The sequence below is a fragment of the Myodes glareolus genome, chromosome 13 (genome assembly GCF_982192425.1).
Source record: "Myodes glareolus chromosome 13, mMyoGla1.1, whole genome shotgun sequence".
NCBI lineage: Eukaryota > Metazoa > Chordata > Mammalia > Rodentia > Cricetidae > Myodes > Myodes glareolus.
The window spans coordinates 16,688,130-16,708,947 of NC_142038.1; the positions used below are offsets into that span (position 1 = coordinate 16,688,130).

General features: G+C 37.2%; 1 protein-coding gene across 1 annotated transcript in view; it reads left to right on the forward strand.

Annotated features, from left to right (window-relative positions):
- Dcc (DCC netrin 1 receptor) overlaps positions 1-20,818 on the forward strand; it is a 1,076,497-nt gene that overhangs the window by 689,297 nt on the left and 366,382 nt on the right.

Below are 20,818 nucleotides of genomic sequence, written 5' to 3' on the forward strand. Positions count from 1 at the left end.
CAAAATATAGTACCACTGAATCTTTACTTGTACAATGGGCCATGCATACCATCTTTATTGATTTTATTGCTACTCTCTAGGCATGTGATTTTGACCAGAGCATCCCACAAAGTTGTCATTTCTTTCTCAGTTGATCTGACTAAAATAATGTTACCAGTATAATGGCTTAGTAAAGTAGATTACAAAGTAAGTGGATTGACCAGGTCCCTTTGGACCATGTCAAGACAGAACATAGAAGCGCTAGCTGAGCCCTGGGGCATGACTGTAATGAATAGTGCTTATCCATCCCAGTAAATGAGAATGTTTGATTATGCTTTCTTATAAGGCTGAAAATGCACATCACTGTGGTTAAAAATGTTTCACTGGAGGTTATGTTAATTTGGTGTAGATGAAGACATGGCTTCTGGCACAGAAAACATAATATGAATAACATTTAGCTAAGTTTGTGGTTATTCACTGCTATGGGCTCTTACTAGCTCTTAATGACAAGATTGTTGAATTATATTAGACTATGAAAAAAATACCATTATGTAGAATGTTCTGAGATGCAGTATTATTTGTGATTTTTCCAACATTTGTTATGATGTGGTAATAAGTGTAATGAAAATTGCAATGTAGCGATATAAACACATCACAGAAGAAATGTGTTATCCATAAATTTTGGAATAAAATTTTTAGTAGAATATACCTTTCATAAAATATATCTCAACTAAAAGTCAAATTGAGATGCACAGAAATATTTTAATCAAAAACTATGTTACTTTTTGAAATTTTAAAATTAAAGTGTGTACTTGAAAATAATATCAGACAAGCATCAGGAAAAACTAAAACATACAAGGGATTTTGATATGTACTTGTGATGCTATCTTTGACACTGGTTCCTAAACTCATCAGAATAGTGTCTGCTCATTCAAGTACTTAAAATGTCTGAGGGGATAAGCTTTTGTATTAGAATGTTTTAATCTGAAGAGTAGTTTAAAAACACATATGATATTAGTTTATGAATGAGCACAAGTCAGCAGTTATAACCTGTGCTACTTAGGTAAGAGATCAGCACAAAGAAAGCAGAAAATAGGAAAGAAAGTAGCAATTTGAAGAACCAACTTGCTAGAAACTTCTTGCTCCAACCTTAGAAACATAATTATGCTTACCATTAGGATAATATGCCTAATATATAAAACTGTTTTCATTTCATAGATTGAAAAAGTCCAGACAGCATCCCTAATACTGAGAAACTAGGAGCAGTGCATGCACGTTTGACAATGAGTGAACCTTATCTTGAGTTTGCCAAGTGTCAGGTTCTATGTTAAATCTGGAATTCTTAGAAACATAACAAAAATTGATTCATCCCATAAAACAAGCGAGGATCTATGGTCAAGCTTTGTGGAAGAGGTTGGTTCCTGGGAAATGCGCCAAAAGCCTAAGAACACATAAGTTTGAAGGCATCTACCTGACTTGTCAGCCCACACTCTCAGCTACTGTGCCATGCCTGACAATCCACGTTCTGTCCACATAGCAGTTTGCTTAGATAAATGGGTAAAGCTTGGGAATTGTCAGAATTGTTTGGGAATATGAGATAAAGGAGAAGATTGAAATTATTATGATTTTCTAAGAAACTGTCATCCAAATGATGTCTATCCAGATTAACACTGTGTCAGAGGCCGTGATTAAATGCAGACTAGGTACGGAATAAAGATTCTTCTCCTGTGAGACGAGCCACCATCATTTCCACCAGAGAAGCTATAACTGCTTATGACTGTACCTACTGTTACGAGGCTCCCTTGACCCAGCCTGTCTAGAGAAAACCTGTCGAAAAGCATTCCTAGAAGGTGCAAGGGGAGAGGGTAATTGGGCTGTCACCTGAGATTCTGTGTCACTCCGATCACACCTACCAAACAACTGAATGTGATTCTTCTGTAATTGCATAGAACCTGTGGTCTCAGGACGTGCTAGAGTATCCAGACGGTAGATAATTCATTGAAATTTAAACTCCACTTGTTAAACTATCGGGAAGGTCTTAACCTTGCTGCATGAGACTTGTGATATAACTGCCGTGGAATAACCATGTTCTGTAGTCACCAAGTTCTTTTATAATTTGCACATACTTAAGGAAAGTGTATGTTTGAAGCTAGGTTTCAGATTAGAGATGGCAGATTCTTTTTAAGGAAAGTTTAATTATTTCAGCTAATTATCCTTAAAGTCTAATAGATTCCATGTTGATTGTGCTGTTTTGTTTGTTGTTGTTGGTATTCTAACCTTGTCTTATATAGTAATGCCGTTTGTCAGAGAGAATGACAAGGCTCCTATCGTATTAAGACTCTCTCTTTTACTCGCTGTTTTCTTTTGTTTCCACCTTGAAGTGAATCACTGACATTCACAAAATGAGTTTTTAAAAAAGAAAATAGGCAGTTGCTTTTCTTCCATGTATGTTATTTTGCTCTCTTTAATCTTTCCAGTCCCACAAAAATAATCATAGTAATTAGTTAATAAGTCTAAGTTACATAGCATATTGATGGCTTGTATGTGAATGATAACTGTGTTTCTAGGTGTATTCTTTTAGAGATTACTTAATTTTTACTTGTAAAATGATTTCTTTTATCTTTAGAGATGGTAATAAAATTATATCCTTCCCCATTCCCTTTCCTCTATCTAAACTGCCCCATATATCCCCTTTCAAATACATGGGCTCTTATTTCATGAATTCCAATGCATAGATGAAGCCTGCTAAGTTTGAATAGTGTTGTCTATGTATTTTTTCATGGCTTAGTATTTGGCCTCAGTAGTTGGCCAGTCAGTGTGCTCTTCCTTGGGGAAGAGAATATTTCCTGTTCTTAATATCCATATACCTGTCTGTGCAGAGTGGAAGCCTCCTTAAGTACCCTTGATTATTTCCCAAGTCCACTTCAGAATATCTAATGTGGTTCCCTTGTTCAACTATTGTTAAAGATATGCCATTGTTAGATGCATTAGTGGTGGCAGGAAATGAAACTAGAAAGAACGAAAGCAGTTAATAAGGTATACTTTCAATAGTCTATTGTCGGGCAGTTATAAGGCCATTTACTACAACTATACACACACACACACGTAGATGTAGTTGGAATGATTCTAAAACTGGGAAATTTCTATTACTATGAGTTCCTAAGTATATTAGAAATCTGAAAATTTTCTTAACTCTTGAGTAGGTGGTTGATGATAAAGTCACTAGGTAGGAAGTAATGAACACTAAGAATGTCTTCAGTTCATCTTGATAAGGAGCCAGGATTGGGAGCTCTTTCTAGGTTAGTTCTTAATCACATCTGCATTTTCAGCATCTTCAGAAGGTCTGACAATGGCAGACTAGAAACACAAATAATTTAATTGATAATCCTAGATGTAAATTATGATATAATAAATATGATTCAATAGGAGTAAATATTTCAAGAATTGAACAGCCTATACTTGGAAATTTGCAAGTGGAAACAGACAAAATTGAAAAGCAAACTGGAAATAAAATGTATTTTTTTTCTGCGTGTATTTGATAGACTGGAAAAATAAAAATGAATGTGGAATATTTGCAGTATCCCCAGGGGAATTGATATGGACTGGACTGGGATGAGTGACAACTCTGCTCCTATAGAGAAAGAAGGTTTCCAAGAATAGCATGAAGAAAGAAGTGGTTAGAAGTTAGCATCTGAATTGAAAAGGAGCATTTGATGCTGACTGGGAATGCTGTATGCTATTGGCTTTACTGATGGTAATGAAAAGCTTAAGGGAGCCTGTGACAGGGTTTTATTATGCATCTCTCATTCCTTGATAGAATATAAGTGGGTCATTCTCCTTCTGATGAAATGATTCCTTTTTGCTGGACACATTTTACTCTGCTTTGAGGAATGGCCTCATTGTACTGCCATCATGGAGCAGCAAGGTAAAGGATTACACATTAACATAAAATAGCTGTGAGTGCTATCAGGGGTGGGCTGGAACATATTGATTTGATTAGCTTCAAATGTCTGAAGGTAAGAATGGTTATGTCTTTTTCTTCTCTCTCTGTCTCTCCTTCTGTCTGTAGCAGGCACTAAGAAATAAACTAGAAGTGGAAGGATTAACTTTGGCTTTCAGAAACCTAGAAATAAAATCCATTTAGCTCCCCCTGACTACTCTTGTATAGTGTTAAATATAGACTAAATAGTTTAATATGGATTTATGTAATGAGTTCACAAATTGATTTTGCAGTATGTTTGCTTCAGGAAATAAGCATCTGATTACTGTAGCTTGAATTACATTGTTTCTCTCTGTATGTGGCTGCATTTTGATATGATGGATGAGTTTTCTTTAAAACGTTAAGGGCTAAGGAGAGAGCTCAGTGGGTAACATGCCTACTGTATAAGCATGAGGAACTGACTTAAGATTCCAGAACCTGTGTAAAAGCAGAGGCACACATCTGTAATCTCCTTGCTGTGTAGAAGAAATGGGCAGGTCTCTAGGGTTCACTGGCCTTCCCATTTAGATTACAGGGTGAGCTTCAAGTGCAGTAGGAGTCCCTATCTCAAATATGGCAGGCAGGGCAATAAAGAATATGTCTTGCTCCTTTTTGCATGCATGTACAGACATATACCACATGTACACCCAAAAACCTAAAGTTGTTAAGAAAGCTAACCACTGATGATTTTAACATCAAAATACTTTTTATAGTGTATAACTCAAAAGTAAAAGGGATCAGTGATCTAGAAGCTTCAACTATGAAGGAGAAGCCACTGGTTAGCAAAATCAGTGGCTTATCTGAATGATAGGGTTAAATAGACACCTACCAGTACCTTTAACCTGAGACCTTCCCCTTCTCCTTTCTCTTGTTGAAGAAACTTTTGAGCATATTTATTGTTTGGGCTAAATTATAGACAGTAAATTTTTGAAATAATATTCCTTGCAAATGTGAAGGAAAGTACAAAGATTCCAAAAGTAGATAAGGTCTACTTTTTCACACTCAGTCCAGTATCTTTAGACACTATAAACAGGGGAGTCCCAGGTTTGAAGAATGGTAGTTTCCAATCTCAGAATACTTCAACTAAAATCTGTCTTTGTCAAAGAATAACACATTGGCCCCCAGAGAGCAAAGATATGAATTTTATGAATTTTATATGAGCCAGAATTTCATTAGGGTCTTTAATTGTATTCCCTATATCCAGTCCTTATCAATATTTGGAATGCTTAGGTTTTATGTATCTTTAAAAATATTTAACTTTTATTATAAAATGCAAATATAATCAGCAATTTTTGAAAATAAAAACCATTATCTTGTTCTAGCTGAATTTTGCCATATTATTAATAAATTATCAAGGAGATGAATAGTTAAACTTTCAAAGATATCTTTTTTCTGACCAGATTGAGATGTCTTGTTTTCTGAATAGATTATTTTCTGAATAGATTGATACTTCGTTATCATTAACTTCTACTGCTGTGGGAAAGATTGCATTCCCCATTACAGAGTTGAGGAGTATCATACTTCAGGACAATAACTGAATCAGAAAGCCCAGAATGCAAATAAAGATAGGGAGCCTGTTTAACAATTCTTAGTTCAGTGACAAACCATTAAGCAACATGTTGGACAAATGCAACTTGAAACTTTTTGTGTGTGTGTGTTTGTGTGTGTGTGTGTGTGAACATGGACCGAAACTATTCTTTCCGGTCTTTTTACTGTTTTCATACAATTTTTTTGAAAGTAATTTTATTAAATTATAAAAGTTTCCATTTCCGCCCCTCCTCCCACCACCCTCCCACTCCACTCACTCCCTCTCCTCCTCCCTCTCCATCCCAAAGAGCAGTCAGGGTTTCCTGCCCTGTGGGAAGTTCAAGTTCCTCCCCCCTCCCTCCAGGTCCAGGAAGGTGAGTGTCCAGACAGACTGGATCCGCAAAATCCAGTATATGCAGAGGAAACAAGTCCCAGTGTCATTCTCAATGGCTTTTCAGAAAGACTCCGGGCCAGCCACATTCAGAGAATCCGGCCACATTCAGAGAATCTGGTTGGATCGCGTCCTCGTTCAGTCCCAGTCCAACTGGCCTTGGTAAACTCTCATTAGATCCGTCCCCTTGTATCACTGGGTGATCGCATACCTCGCAGTCCTTACTTCCTTTTTCATTTTCTTCATCCTTCTGCTCCTCATTTGGACCCTGGGGGGCTCAGTCCAGTGCTCCAATGTGGGTCTCCGTCTGTATCGCCATCCATCGTCTGATGAAGGTTCCCTCTGGTCTTGCCTTCTTTGCTCACGTTCTCTTTCCTTCTGCTTCTCGTTTGGACCTAGGGAGTTAAGTCCAGTGCTCCGATGTGGGTCTCTGTCTCTATCTCCATCCATCGCCAGATGAAGGTGCTATGGTGATAAGCAAAATATTCATCAGTATGGTTATGGGCCTAGGCCGTTTCAGGCACCCTCTCTTCTGTCCAGAGAAAAATCTGGGGATCTCTTCTTGGACCTGGGATCCCATTTATAATCAAGTCACCTGTAAACGCTAAAATGACTCCCTTAGTTGAAATATATTCTTCCCTGATCCCATATCCATCCTTCCTCCCTCCCCCCCCATCCCAGTCCACCGAGCTTTCCCCATTCTTCCCCTACTCCCTTCTCTCTAACCCTCTCCCCTTCCAACAACCCCCCCCCATGCACCCGAGGTTACCTGGGACTCTTGTCTATTTCCAATCTCAAGGGGAATAGCTACATGACTTTCATCATGTTCACCTTCTTATTTAGCTTCTCTACGATCACGAATAATAGGCTCAAAGACCTTTAATTATGGTTAGAATCCACATATGAGTGAATACATACCATATTCCTCTTTTTGGGTCTGGCTTACCTCACTCAGTAAAGCATTTATTATTTCCATCCATTTGCATGCAAAATTCAAGATGTCATTGTTTTTTACTGCTGAGTAAAACTCTAATGTGTATGTATATGTTCCACACCTTTTTAAACCATTCTTCTATTGAGGGGCACCTAGGTTGTTTCCAGGTTCTGGCTACTACAAATAGTGCTGCTATGAACATAGTTGAACAAATACTTTTGTAGTATGTAGGGCATCTCTTGGGTATATTCCCAAGAGTGGAATTGCTGGGTCCTGAGGGAGGTTGACTCCCATTTTCCTGAGAAACCGCCACACTGATTTCCACAGTGGCTGCACAAGTTTGCATTCCCACCAACAATGGATGAGTGTTCCCCTCATTCCACATCCTCTCCAGCATAGGCTATCATTGGTGTTTTTGAGTTTGGCTATTCTGACAGGTGTAAGATGATATCTCAAAGTTGTTTTGATTTGCATTTCCCTGATTGCTAAGGAGGTTGAGCATGACCTTAACTGCCTTTTGGCCATTCGAAGTTCATCTGTTGTGAATTCTCTGTTCAGTTCAGTACCCCATTTTTTAATTGGGTTAATTAGAGTTTTAGTGTCTAGTTTCTTGAGTTCTTTGTATATTTTGGAGATCAGACCTTTGTCTGATGAGGAGTTTGTGAAGATCTTCTCCCAGTCAGAAGGTAGCCTTTTTTGTCTTACTGACAGTGTCCTTTGCTTTGCAGAAGTTTCTCAGTTTCAGTAGGTCCCATTTATTCATTGTTTCTCTTATTGTCTGCGCTCCTGGGGTTCTGCTTAGGAAGTGGTCTCCTGTGCCTATATCTTGTAGACTACTTCCCACTTTCTCTTCTATCAGGTTCAAAGTGGTCAGATTAATGTTGATGTCTTTAATCCATTTGGACCTGAGTTTTGTGCATGGTGATAGATATGGATCTATTTTCATTCTTCTACAGGTTGACATCCAGTTATGCCAGCACCATTTATTAAAGATGCTTTCCTTCTTCCATTGTATACCTTTAGCTCCCTTGTCAAATATCAAGTGTTCATACGTTTGTGGGTTAATAGCCGGGTCTTCTATTCAATTCCATAGGTCGACTTCTCTGTTGTTATGCCAATACCAAGCTGTTTTCAATACCGTTGCTCTGTAATAGAGTTTGAAGTCAGGGATGGAAATGCCTCCAGAAGTTCCTTTATTGTATAAGATTATTTTGGCTATCCTGGGTTTTTTGTTTTTCCATATAAACTTGATTATTGTTCTCTCAAGGTCTGTGAAGAAGTTTGATGGGATTTTGATGGGAATTGCATTGAATCTATAGATTGCTTTTGGTAGAATTGTCATTTTTACTATGTTGATTCTCCCAATCCAAGAGCAGGGGAGGTCTTTCCATTTTCTGGTATCCTCCTCAATTTCTTTCTTCAAGGATTTAAAGTTCTTGTCAAATAGGTCTTTCACTTCCTTGGTTAGAGTTACTCCAAGATATTTTATGCTATTTGTGGCTATCATGAAAGGTGATGTTTCTCTGATTTCCCTCTCTGCTTCTTTATCCTTTGTATATTGGAGGGCAACCGAATTTTTGGAGTTGATCTTGTATCCTGCCACATTACTAAAGGTGTTTATCAACTGTAGGAGTTCTTTGGTAGAGTTTTTGGGGTCGCTTATGTACACTATCATATCGTCTGCAAATAACGAAAGTTGAACTTCATCCTTTCCAATTCGAATCCCCTTGATCCCCTTATGTTGTCTTATTGCTATTGCTAGGACTTCAAGCACTATATTGAAGTGGTATGGAGAGAGTGTACAGCCTTGTCGTGTTCCTGATTTTAGTGGAATGGCTTTGAGTTTCTCTCCGTTCAATTTTATGTTAGCTGTCGGCTTACTATATATTGCTTTTATTATATTTAGGTATGATCCTCGTATGCCCAATCTCTCCAACACCTTTATCATAAAGGGGTGTTGAATTTTGTCAAATGTTTTCAACATCCAATGAAATGTTCATATGGTTTTTTTCTTCCAGTTTATTTATATGATGGATTACATTGATAGATTTGCGTATGTTGAACCAACCCTGCATCTCTGGGATGAAGCCCACTTGATCATAATGGATAATTTTTCTAATGTATTATTGGATTCGGTTTGCCAGTACTTTATTGAGTATTTTAGCGTCAATGTTCTGAGTGAGATTGGTCTGTAATTCTCTTTCTTGGTTGTGTCTTTGTGTGGTTTTGGTATCAGGGTAACTGTAGCTTCATAAAAAGAGTTTGGCAATGATTCTTCTGTTTCTATATTGTGAAATACATTAAGGAGTATAGGTATTAGCTCTTCCTGGAAGTTCTGGTAGAATTTTGCATTGAAACCTTCTGGTCCTGGGCTTTTTTTGGTAGGGAGATTTTTGATAACAGCTTTTATTTCTTCATGACTGACAGATCTATTTAGATTGTTCACCTGGTCTTGGTTCAACTTTGGTATATGGTACTTATCTATAAAAGTGTCCATTTCTTTAACATTTTCCAACTTTGTGGCATATAAACTTTCGTAGTAAGATCTAATGATTCTCTGAATTTCCTCTGTGTCTGTGGTTATGTCCCCCTTTTCATTTCTGATCTTATTAATTTGCATGTTCTCTCTCTGACGTTTGATTTATTTGGATAGGGGTTTGTCAATCTTGTTGATTTTCTCCAAGAACCAGCTTTTTGATTCATTGATTCTTTGGATTGTTTTCTGTGTTTCTATTTTGTTGATTTCAGCCCTCAGTTTGATTATTTCCAGTCTTCTAGACCTCCTGGGTGAATCAGCTTCTTTTTTTTCTAGGGCTTTCAATTGTGCTGTTAAGTCTCCAATGTGTGCTTTCTCTGTTTTCTTTAATTGGGCACTTAGTGCTATGAACTTTCCTCTTAGCACTGCTTTCATAGTGTCCCATAGGTTTGAGTATGTTGTGTCTTTATTTTCATTAAATTCAAGGAAGACTTTAATTTCTTTCTTTATTTCTTCCTTGACCCAGGGGTGATTCAGTAGTTGACTGTTCAACTTCCATGAGTTTGCTGGTTTCCTGGGGGTAGCACTGTTGTTGAATTCTAACTTTAATCCATGGTGGTCTGACAAGACACAGGTGGTTACTAATATTTTTTTTGTATCTGTGGAAGTTTGCTTTGTTACCCAGTATGTGGTCAATTTCGAGAAGGTTCCATGAGCTGTAGAGAAGAAGGTATATATATATATATATATATATATATATATATATATATATATATATATATATATATTATAGAAGAAGGTATATATATATATTATAGAAGAAGGTATCTATAATGTTCTATAGATGTCTGTTAAGTCCATTTGATTCAATACCTCCAATAATTCTCTTATTTCTCTGTAAGATTTCTGTCTGATTGACCTGTCCATTGGGGAGAGAGGAGTGTTGAAGTCTCCTACTATTAGTGTCTGTGGTTTGATGACTACCTTGAGTTCTAGAAGTGTTTCTTTTACATAAGTAGGAGGCTTTATATTAGGGGCATAGATTCAGGATTGAGACTTCCTCCTGATGAATTGTTCCTGTTATGAGTATAAAATGTCCGTCTCCATCTCTTCTGATTGATTTTAGTTTGAAGTTAATTTTGTTGGAAATTAGAATGGCCACACCTGCTTGTTTCTTAGGTCCATTTGCTTGAAAAACCTTTTCCCAACCCTTTACTCTGAGTAGATGTCTGTCTTTGTGGTTGAGGTGTGTTTCTTGTAAACAGCAGAATGTTGGATCCTGTTTTCGTATCCAATCTCTTAGTCTGTGCCTTTTTATAGGTGAATTGAGTCCATTAATATTAAGTGATATTAATGACCAGTGGTTATTGACTCCAGCTATTATTATTTTTTTGTTTGTTTGTTTAATAGAGTTTGTATGTGTCCCTTCTTTGAGTTAAGCTCGTGAAGGGTTGCTAGATGTCTGAGTTATTGTAGGCAGTGTTGGCAATGTTGGATACCTTGGGTTGCGATTTTCCTTCTATTAGTTTCTGTAAGGCTGGGTTTGTGGCTACTAATTGTTTAAATTTGTTCTTATCCTGGAATATTTTGTTTTCTCCATTGATAGTGAATGATAGCTTGGCTGGGTATAGTAGTCTGGGTTTGCATCCATGGTCTCTTAGTTTCTGCAGTACCTCTATCCAGGACCTTCTGGCTTTCATGGTTTCCATAGAGAAGTCCGGTGTAAGTCTGATAGGTTTACCTTTATGAGTTACTTGACCTTTGTCCTTTGCAGCTCTTAATATTCTTTCTTTAATCTGTATATTTTGTGTTTTGATTATTATATGGCAAGGGGATTTTTTTTATCAAGTATATTCGGTGTTCTGTATGCTTCTTGAACCTTCATAGGAATATCGTTCTTTAGGTTGGGAAAGTTTTCTTCTATAACTTTGTTGAATATATTTTCTGGGCCTTTGATCTGTAGTTCTTCTCCTTCTTCAATCCCTATTATTCTTAGATTTTTTTTTTATTGTGTCCCAAATTTCTTGAATGTTTTGTGATGAGAATTTGTTGGATTTGCTGTTTTCTTTGCTCAGAGCATTTATTTTCTCTATGGTATCTTCCGACTCTGAGATTCATTCTTCCATCTCTTGTATCCTATTGGTTATGCTTGATTCTGTAGTCTCTGTTCGTTTACCTAGATTTTCCATATCCAGCCGGCCCTCGTTTTGTGTTTTCTTCATTGCTTCCATTTCAGTTTTCAATTCTTGAACTGTTTCCATTACCTGTTTGATTGATTTTTCTTGGTTTCCCAGTGTATCATTCATGGATTTACTCATTTCTTTGAACATTTTGTTATACTTCTCATCCATTTCTTTACTCATTTCTTCAATCTTTTTGTTGTATTTCTCATCCAGTTCTTTAAGGGAGTTATTCATATTCTGTTTAAGGGACTCTATTGCTTTCATAATGGCACTTTTTTCTACTTCTTCTGAATTAAGAGGTTCAGGTCCTTCTATTGTAGGGTCGTTGGGATCTGGTGATTTCATGTTGTTTTTTAGATTATTGGAGGAGTACTTGCCTTGGCGTCTGCCCATCTCTTCCTTCAAATGCTCTATATTGGATCTTCTGGTACTAGGTCAGGTTCCCTTGTTGGGCAGGGACTTCACTGACAGAAGGTCTACCTTTCCCCAGACAGTCTATTGAAACACAGGCACTCCCTCCTGCCGGGTTGCACTCACAGCTCAATCCCAGCGTGCAGGGGAGCTGCTCTGGGGAGATCTTGTGACCCCATGGGGAAGGGGGGAAGAGAGGAAGGTGTGCCTAGATGAAGGCTGGGATGGGATTCGGGAGAGCTCCGCAGGGCGGAGCCACCACTGCAGGGTGACCAGAAAGTCGAGGGGGGCAGGGAAAGTCTGAATTCCTCCTAGCCGAAGCCCTCGGACCAGGAGCAAACTCACCCCTCCTCCAATGGATGTCTGCTAGAAGTTCACTGTCTCTTGCTGGCCAGGAATGTGGTTGAGCTCACACAGGGCCTGCCTGTGCTCAGGCAGGCTCTCAAAGCACAGGAACTGCCCCTGCCGGGCTGAGCCCACAGCCCAGGCTCAGCGTGCAAGGGAGCAACTCTGGGGAGATCTTGTGACCCCAGGGGGATGGGGGGAAGAGAGGAAGGTGTGCCTGGATCTGAAACTTTTTATAGTAAACTAGCTATGGCAAACATCTTGCTTAAAGTCCACTCACCAGAGCTTGTTCTGGAATATGTACAAGTATCTTTATTTCAATTTACCTGCTTTCAGTTTCTCTTGCTGTCTCTGGTTTTCTAGCGCACAGTTAACTGTTGGTATTTATCTTCTTTGCACCTTACGGTATCGCCATTTCCTCATGCCCACTGTTTTGTTTGTACTTTTTTTTTTTTTATTCTTCAGTTCTAACTCACCCTGTATCCAATAGGCATGCATGTCCTTGTGTACCTTGTCACTTCTTACCTTCATTCTGTGGCAATCCCACGGTACCTGTTCTTTCTTTTCTGTTTCTTCTAATTTTCCTCAGAGACTATGAAACACAATAAACAGGAAAATGACAGCTAAGAGAACAACTTGTTCTCTGATTTCTTTTCCTCATACAGCTTTCTGCTCAGAAACCTCATTTCTTTCTCTCTCTCTCTTTTTTTTTTTAAATATTCTTCACTGTGCCAAAGGACATTGAAAACTGATGTGCTGTGAATGGCATACTGATCACTGTGGGTGGGATACACACATAAAAATTTCATGTTTTTACTGTTTCAAAAATTGCTCAGGATTCAGATATCCTGGTCAACACTTAGCTTCTAATATGTGAAATTCTTGCTATATAAAGTATGCCTAAGGTATGGCTTGGATTGATTCCTGTGAATAAAAATAAATTTTTAGAAGATATGCTATGTCTTCAGTTCATTACTCAGAAATTTTTTTGTAATTAATGAGAATGCAGGAAACTGCAAAGGTCGAAGTGTGTCATTTGTAAGACTTGCATTGCCCAGTGGCTATGAATAATATTTCCCTATAGGTCTCACACAGTATTAATGGGATGGTTCTCTTGTAATTCTTAGTCTACAGAGAACAAAACCATAACAGACACCTTAAAGCCTATTATTTGGTACCTACTGTGCTTGGTAGTTTTGTAAACTTGATACAAACTAGAGTCATCTAGGAAGAGCGCACCTCAGGTGTAGAATTATCTCTATCAGATTGGCCTATGGACATATATTAGGAGCATTATCTTGCATAATCATTAATGTTGGGGAACATAGATTATTATGGAGGTGCTGCCACTGGGAAGGTCATCTTGGGTTCTGTAATACAGCAGGCTGATAAAGTCCCTGGGGCGAACCAATAAGAGGCATTCCTCTACGGTTTTAGCTTTAGACCTGGTTAGCTTCTAGGTTCCTTCCTTGGCTTCCTTCAGTGATAGACTCATTCTTTAGCCAAATGAACCCTTTCCTCCATCAAGCCATGTTTGGCGATTTTTATCACAATGGCAGAATATAAGTTAGAGTTAATTTGGCACTCATTGAACCCAGTACCCAGAACCCAACACAGTCTTCAGAGAAAGGAAGAACACAGAGGACAGGAACCTGCACAAGTCCAGGGGTCAGAAGACCAAACATTCTTGTGCTTGGCATTTATCTGAAATTAACAGGTAAAGGCCTTTTCAGTGCTAATAGAGGAATGAAGTAATGATTTAAAGCCAACTCGGTTATATAGGAGGAAAGTGTGTGCCAGTAGATCACTTTAACTGAACTGTTAGGATTTAAATACAGAGTGTCCCCACAGGCTCATGTTTTGAGATTTTGTTCTCCAGTTGTTGACACGGTTTTAAGGGCTATGGACTCTCTCCAGAGATAGATCCTCTCTGACAGAACTAGGTTACTAAAGTCAAGCCTTTGAAGGGCACATCTGCTCTGGTTTGGGCCTGTTTGCTTTTCTGCACTCTCTGTGCTGTAAACTCAACCAGGCATCTCTCTTGTGGGAGATTAGTGCTTCTAAAAGACACAAACTAAATAAATATAAATTGTGTGTGCAGGTGACACTAAAAGTAAGTAGACAGAGATCATTTTTTTTTCTGATAAAAGAAACAAGTTTTAGTCTCTTACTCATTGGTGACATGTTACATTGACATTTATTCAGTGTTTCACATTCATGGTTCTTTAAGTTTAAAAAACCATGACACTCATAGAGACAGAAGCAGCAAGTGTAGGATCTGCCCAGGTTTACACCATGTTCATCAGTATGTGTGTGTTTAATATTTTTATACGACTCTTAAGTGCATGAATGAGTGGTCTCTGATTCTTGTGCCTTCTCTTGATCTTCTTTTCCTTCTGTTATTTTGCCTTGTCCAAATTTAATATGATAACTATTGGGTTATTTTATTATATTTTAATTTGTTAAAAATTTTCTCATATGTAAATCTTTGTTTTAACTAAACCCTAATCAGAACATATTCTTTAATAAATCATTTATATTAAATAAAATAAATCAAAGCTGTTTTATATCTCATAAAAAGACTGTGACAAATAATGTTGACTTTTCACTGAAATTTACAGGCTGAACCATCTCCTCGTTCACCAAGTCTTAAAGTCCCCCAAACCCCATGCATATAGTGACTGGTTTGTAAACTGGGTGGATGCCACCATAGTTGGGAGTAAAAAAACCATCAGTTAGCAAGTTTCTCTGAGAGCTGTCTGTGTTACATAGATTGTTTCTATTTGATTATTTGTACATCTCCTTTAAAGAGCATAGGTGGATGATGTTATCTGGTCATGTGAGGAGGTGGAGGCATCCCACGGCTTCCTTCAACATGCCACTGTTCTGATGCTGGCTCTGAGGCACAGGCCCTGGAAAGTTACATGTTCAAAGATGTTTGTCATAATGTCCATCCTTCAAAGCACTGTGTCTGTGTCATTGTGAGATTCATAATTAGGAGAAACAAACACGATGATTTAAGCAGGACAAAATAAGTAATTTGTTTTCCATACCATCTTTATCATTTCTGTTACAGTAGCTGGTTATAAAAAACAAGGCTAGCTAGAGTTTGAAGCCACCGAACCCATCATCACTGCTATCATTATTCCCTATCATCTTGTGCTGATTTTATTCATCCACAAATTTCAGTAACATGGATCTTTGTGTTTTGAATATAAAATTATTAGCATTTAATGCTTAATATGTATGTACTTGCTAACTTTTAAGGACTAATAATATGATTAGTTTTTGATAACTATCTATACAGGTGTGAATTGTTTATGATGAATGAAGCCAGACAATTCTTATTAGTATGAGAATAAATGAGTCACTATTTTATAGAACAATGCAATATTGTTATTGTTATATTTCAAATTGATTCTTTCCCCTCACCAGTTTCTATTTTGCTCCTATCTCTCTTTATGAATACATGGAAAAAATAAAGCAATAGACAGTTTCACTCTGACCAGAAAACAGGAGTGTATAGTACTGCTACCGCCTATTGTGTCAAGAAGTAGAGGTCTCTTTATTAGTAGATTATGTATGATTTTCAGGGCCCTTAGCTCCTTTCCTTGCCTCTCCTTTATTATAAATACTTACAAAATATATTTATAAACATTTTATGAAGAAAAACACTATTCAACCTGGGTTATATTTATTACATATACTGATTTAGAGAGACACTTAGAATATCTTTTTGCATACCTCATACAACTATGACCATTGCCATGGAACCTCTGGGTCCAATAATTGAGTCATAATAATAATTATTTTAGCTTATAAATTTAATTTGTATATTTAATATCTCAACTCTTTGTCATCATGTGATGCATGTTCATTGAAGCATGAGACAATGGATTAAATTTCTTTTTTTTCAGTTTTTATACTATACGAGAAATCTTTCTTAGTATTTATTAGTGTAGAGCCATTTTTATGTCACAGGCATATTCTGTAAAGTTGAGCCACTTATATTTTAATCAATATGATAATTCTTGCTGAAAATTTACCTTATTGTCACAATAAAATTGAAGATTTCTTATTAGTTCCCAGCCCAACACCTACACTGATGCTTCTGGACACTTTGTTTCCCCCTTTCTTGTCACCCACAGCGTTCACAAAGCCTGTTCTTGTTCTGACACAAATGGACAGGTTGTAAAGATATTGATAAACATATTTAATGAAGATTATTATCTTTAATTTCGCTGTGATTTCACTTAGAGTTGTTAGTGACCATTTCATAAAGAAGAAACATGGAAAAATTTCTATTTGAGGAAGTCATCTACTTTATACATAACAAGTAAAGATCTAAATACCAGCTTGTGATGGCATTGCATTCTCTTACTTTCTAATAGAAGTAATATTTATGGTGCGAGAGGTTGACTGGAAACTATAAACTATGTAGACAAGATTGAAATATATGTACTCTGAGGTATTGCTAAAAGGAAGGTATTTTGTCCCCTGATGTTAATTTGAATAAGTCTTGTATCAGACAGCTGCCATTATAAAAGGGCCCAAATGTGTAATATTTTCCAATATACAGCAAAAGATGGTTTTCCCTGGTAACCAACCAATAGAGGACTGATTGAGGATTTTCTCAGCTCAATACATTTGACTCTATGACAGGTTTTGAACTCTGACCTCAGAAAAGCATAAGGCATGTTAACAGGCTAGATCAGCCAATTCTCACCCTTCTGATCTTATTAGCAAACCTCCCGGATTTAAGTTCTGACCTCCTATAATTATTGACACATATTTAATTCATCCTTTCATTCCTAGCAAAGCTTAGTGCAGCTGCTATGGCACATGTAAATACATCACTGTTGCCCGCACGGGCTGATTGGCATTCATGCTTGAGTGTCTTTTTTATTTTCTCCTTGGCTGCTGGGAGTAGCCCGAACGGCGCAGCAGCTAAAGAGCTTCATCTATTAGGCATGACAGATTTGTATTCAGCAGCAAACGTCTGACCTTGCTCAACTCTCATCCATTCCCATCATCCTCTCACCAGATGAAAGAGTCTGCTTCTCTCCTGCTTCCTGGCTGTTTCCTTGGTAACAATAGCTGGGCACGTCTGCGGGAATAAGTAACGGAAGAATTTGTTGGGAGTGGGATTAAAGAGATTTTATTTTTTTAAAGTTATTAGTCACAGAATTATAAGTGAAGAATCCTTAACATAAGAGTAAGAAATAAAACCAATCAAAGGTATACTAATTTCTCTGTTAACCGATTGTCCTTTGCGGGATATTTATAACTTCCCTCTGGTTAGCCTGAAAGCACAGTATTTAAACTCTCAGAATCTATTTAAGTTTTAAGATAAAAGCAGATTAGTTTTGTAATAAAACTTGGATTGCTTTAGATTTTGAATTCATAGGAAAGGAAATGGCATGCCACTATCTCCCAGCTGGTAGGAAGAACTAGTTGAGAACATATCTAACATCTGATTTGTACTTTTACATACAAAGATAATGTTCAAGTATTAAGGATAGACAAATAAAAGTATTAAACCTGGAAGGTCACTAACCTCCATGCCTCAGGAGTCTTCCCTTTTGACTCCAATTTGTGAAATGTTCATACACATTCTTGTATTGTTTTTTTTTTATTTTTTGACAATGCAAAAGTTTGTCAAAAGACCCAGAATCCCTATGGAATTCTTAAACCTGCAGCAAACTACAGAGCATCAGCTGAAGGTCGGTTTATGAATTCTTCAGGAAAACTTTGTTGGAACGTTCCCGAATAAATTTGGATTACTTTGTGAGAATGTAAGAGCAAAGAGGCACAGCACAGGGAAAGCCAACAGAGAGAGCATGAGCCATTCAGAAAAAATCTGCTCTGAATTTCTCCAGTGAGTCAATCATTATCCATATCTTTTTGCTTTAGGGTAAAATAAATATTAAAGACGTAATATTGTCAATTTTTATTGCTATAATATTATTTTTAGCCTTGTAATTTATTGAGGCTGCTAAACTTTGCAATCATTTGATAAAGGTTAAATATAGATTTATTCTATTTGTTATGGCACATGACCATATCCAGAGACGTGTTTAACCACACAATTAAGTCTGAAGGTATTCATTACCACTAGGGGACATGTCAGTTTGTAAAGAACACCGTTCCCAAGTCTTCAGACAGACACAGGCTGAACTATTGATTTCCCTATGAGAATTCATTCTCTGTCATAGCAAAAGTCATTTCTTTGTTGGGATAGCAGCAAAGGGACTCCTTTTCAATAGTACTTTTGAGTTGCTCTAAAAAAATGAAATGAGATTACATTTGATTTTAGTTACTGTTACAATATATTACTGCTGAATTAATGACAAACTAACATAGATATTTGCCCTAAATTCTGGTTGTCATGAGTCTGAAGTGAGTCTAAGGTGGTTAAAATTTTTGAGTCAGTAGAAGACCCACCCATACTATCCATCTAATGCTTTCTGCTCTGCTTCCTGACAACAGTGCTCCTGCTTCCGTTCAGAGAACTGAAAGAATGCAAGGGGCTAACCAGGATAACCTAGAAAAAATCATTTACCTTTAAAGTCGCTGACATAGTCACACCTGTAAAGTCACTTTGTCTGTTCAAGCTGATATATTTGCAATTTCTAATGATATAATACACACACACACACACACACACACACACACACACACACACACACACATATATATATATATATATATATATATATATATATATATATATATATATATATTCTACCATTGAAACAAAGTTTCTAAGTTTCTAGATGTGTGCAGAGTATGTACTCAATAAATATTTTTCAAACCAACATGTTTTAGTGAATATATAGAAAAATACATAATCATAAGACTGAACAAGGGCTTAACTTGTAATGATGCCAGATGTGTGGCACTTGGGTAGATACTGTTGAGATAATGCAAGGTTTCTCTTCTAATTGAGTAGAATTTGAGCTCGAAGGAAGTTTTCAATTCTCAAATGACTGATTAGTTGTTTTTGTTTGTTTCCATGAGAAACTCAAAAATTATACAGTGCTGAAGTAGACAATATGGAGGCTCTAATGTCTGTCCAAAGATGGTCAAAGAGATGTAGCAAAGGGTTTACTATATCCTGGAGTTTACACATCTGTAGTGGGTCCAGATTCTTTCCTAAACTTCTATTGAACTAGATGCCAACAGAGGACCAGGGACAGGAAGAAGAGAGAGAAAAGGAACAAGACAGAGAATACGAATAAAGGGAGTATTGGCAGAGAGCCCAAACAATTGTTCATAAATCAGTTTATGGTTTATGATTTGAAGATGGTTATTATGATCCATCCCTATAATACCATTGCACCATTGTTGCTGTAATTACAGTACTAAAATTTTATGAAGTAAAATTTATGAAGTAAAATTTCACCACCATTTTATGAAGTAAAATATATCAATTCAGATTGACACACACTATCCAAAATACAGTTTTAAAAGGATTGTAAAATAAATACCAGCAATAGAAATAAAATAAAGGTGACTAAAGAGAAGACAACCGGAGGAAAATATGAAGCCCAAAGTTTGATTTTTGAAGACTATAAAGATGAATCAAATAGGAAATTGCTAAGAGTATTGAAGAAATAAAAAACAGATGTAGCACTATCAGAGTTGCTACATAGTATGCTTGTGAACCTGTGGATGGTTTAATAAATGTCATTTCAGGTTCAGTCAGTTTACAATCTATAAAACATATTTGATGTATATGTATGCATCTTCCCTGTTCTCTTTTCCCTACATTGTGTGCATCCACGAGTGTTGAGTGCAAAGGATATTGTTTATGGGTAAAGACAGGTGGTCACTTCCTTGTTGTCAATCATGTCCTAGCCACTCAGTTTACTCCCATGGAACTATAGCCTGACTCTTCTCATAAAGTTTTTCTCTATTAATCCTAATATAGCATGGTCACTTTTATTAAAATTAGCTTGTCTACTATTTGTGGTGCACTTCCTTTTTAAAGTATTGTTGAGATAAAAAACTAATAAAATATAGAAACTAGATTGAACTCAGCTACCTGTGATTCCGATGTAATTTTAAAGACGTATAATAAATCTGTCTCAGTTACAGTGCTATACTAGGCGGTCCTGTCAGCTAAAACAAAATTCTACAGATCGGTTGTTTGAATTAGGGCTTCTATTGGTGTGATAGAACACCACAACCAAAGTGACTTGGGACAGGAAGGGTAGCATTTACCTCACATCTGTCAGATCATGCTCTATCCCTGAGACAGTCAGAGCAGGAGCTCAAGGTAGAAATCTGGAGGTAGGAACTGAAGTAGAGGTCACGGTGCTCACCAAACACCAACACACTGAGAATAGTGAACACACAGGCATTTGTTCAAAATATTTTATTCCCCATAGGGCTCCTTAGCCAAGAAAATGTGGTGGGCAACTAATTTTTTTTTAACTGACACCTTTGTTGTTCTTTGTTTCGTAGCCATCCTCCCAGGATGGGCATAAAATGCCAAGTCTTGATTCAGAGACACAGTTCAGATGCTATCAAGGTCCTGGTGCTTCCCTAGGAAGAGTAGCAATGTAAGGACCGCTGGGTTGTTCTTGTA